We start from the raw sequence: 2,415 nt of genomic DNA on the forward strand, positions 1-2,415 counted from the left end.
AGTGGGAATAAGCAAGGAGCCCTGGAGGGCAGGGGGAATGCCTAGTAGAGGGAAGGGGATGAGCCACCAGCCTGGATTGGCCTGCTGCCCCCCTGCCCCACTGGATCTATCCCACCATCCCCGTCCCTCCCAAATCAGACCTGCCATTCGCTACCTCCCAGTACCCCAGTTCTCCACTCCCCCCTCCTCAGCTTACTTTTGGCTCCCAGGATAACAGGCAGTGAAGATGAAGCTGTGTGCCCAGCCCCTGCTTCTGCCATTGTTTCTGCCACTCTTTGGGTGAGGTGGGGAGCCACATGTAAGCTGAGGGACACAGATGAGCTGTAAGAGCTGGAGAAGAGCCCCAGGGGTGGGGAGGGGGGCATTGAGAGGCAGGAGTGAACCCTGAGTGGCAGGAAGGGAGAGTCCCTGGAGCAGAGGAGGCAGGGGAGAACTCCGAGGGGCAGGGGGTGGGCCAGGAACAAAGGGGAACAGGGAGAGACCTATGGGGCAAGGGGCAGGAAAAAAGCCTGGAAGAGGAAGGAAGGGATTCTTATCATTCTTACCTCAAGGCCTTTGCTGGCTTGAACATGTGGCTGCTCCAAACTTGAGCTAGCACTTCAGAAGAACCTGCGAAGTTTGTAGTTTCATGACATCTAGAGGCCTTTTTAAAAAAAATCATTATGGTTCATTAAAATGTGAGCATGCATATGTGCAAAAACACAGTTAGTTAGCTCTCATAGATGAGTAAGCTATGCTTCTTTATGGAAGTAGTCAATTACCAATGGGATTTAATGAGAAAAAAAGAAATAAAGCTTTTTTTTTAATGCATTTTGCTAGGTGGTGGGAATTTCTGTGCAAGAACAGAATAGCATTATATTCTCTTCAGTTTAAATGTCTTAAATTTCAAAATATCCCACACTTTACAAAGGTCAGAGTTCTTATGACATGCAGGAAGATTAATAGTCTGTTCGTTTGTTTTTTTATTTCATAGATCTAAGGAATGTTTTACATCCCAGTGAAATTATCAGATTTGATTTAAGGTTCTGTCTGACATCTAACCAATCTTTGATTCTAACTAGACTAATCCAGGATATAAGTGAAGATTGTTTCTTGTCAAAGAGATGTTCTTTTTCAGCACTACATATATTTCCATGAAAAAGCTAAGGAGAAAAATGATCAATGAGGTAGAATCATAAGCTCCTACAGAAGTTTTTCTCTTTTCTGGAATAAAGCATTTTGGAAGAACTAAAAAAACAAAGTTCCAAAAAAATGTATTTCATTATCAATCGTAACAATATTTGCTTTGCTTCTGCAAATAATAAGCATAAACATATTTTGTTTTTATCTGATTAATTTATGCCTCGAGTTCTCATTACATTAATTAAAAAACTTAAAACCAATGACGTTTGCTTTTACCAGATATTTCTGTTTTCTAATTTTGATACATAACTAGACATTCCAAAGGCAAACTTTAGATGGACTTTCGTTTTTTCAAATGTTGCCAGAACTTCTCTCACCTTAACTAGAAATTAAAATTAAACTAAGTTCATTTAAAACTTCGGAAAGTTCAAAGCCACATTTTCAAAGGAATTTAGGTACCTGAAGCACAGATACATGTTGTTGGAAATCTCACTAGGAACCTAACAAGGCTAGGGGCCCACCTAGCACTGAATCGCACTAGATGCCTATCTGCAATATTAAGCACCGTATTACCAATAAAAATCTCTCTCACAGTAAAAACTACTCAATAATTTATAGTTAAACATTTATTTAGATAACTTGATGAATTTTCATCATCTTGGCCTTAATTATCTGAAGATGAAAGCATACCACTTTCATAGGCAACCATGAGTTCAGAATCAATATCCTGCTTTCAAATGTGATTTTTGGGCCAGCTTTGTTAAGGTATCAGGATACCTAGCATAATTTTCTAAATTTTCTGAATGACACCATTCAGTTCCATTGATGTTAATGGGAATTAAATGCTTATGAGATTTTGAAAATCCCACTACATACATAAAGCACTTAAAAATATAACTTTTAAGGACTCCTTTGTGCAGTCTATGGTACACATTGGTTACAATGAGCATTTGATTGACACTTTGTAATTTTAATTTCACTTTATGAAGTCAGTTATGCTTGTGCAGTGTGGATGCAAAATGAATGAACTAAAAGTAGAAGTGGAAGAAGTAGAACACAGGAATCCTAATTTCTAGTCATTTGCTATAATTTAGTGTCACGGGAGCACTTGGGTGCCCCGTTCCTGAGTAGAGATTAGAGCAGCTGCCAATCACCAGGGCAGCTCAGCTGTGGGTTGTGGGAGTAACCAGGTTGGCCATGTGACCGGAAGGGGGCAGGGCTGGGCCCCTTATAAACAGCTAGGCCGGAGCCTGGCTGGCAGTTCCCTTCTGGCAGCCTGTGTGTAAGAGCTCT

General features: G+C 40.7%; 1 long non-coding RNA gene across 1 annotated transcript in view; it reads right to left on the minus strand.

The window, feature by feature from the left end:
* Nucleotides 1-515: 515 nt before the first annotated feature.
* LOC109289458 overlaps nucleotides 516-2,415 on the minus strand; it is a 50,720-nt gene continuing 48,820 nt past the window's right edge. The window contains exon 3 of the long non-coding RNA XR_002095376.1: nucleotides 516-643. This is a non-coding gene — a long non-coding RNA (uncharacterized LOC109289458). The remainder of the gene's footprint in view (nucleotides 644-2,415) is intronic.

The sequence above is a fragment of the Gavialis gangeticus genome, unplaced genomic scaffold, assembly GCF_001723915.1.
Source record: "Gavialis gangeticus isolate Ggan-Ray unplaced genomic scaffold, GavGan_comp1, whole genome shotgun sequence".
NCBI classification, from domain to species: Eukaryota; Metazoa; Chordata; order Crocodylia; family Gavialidae; genus Gavialis; species Gavialis gangeticus.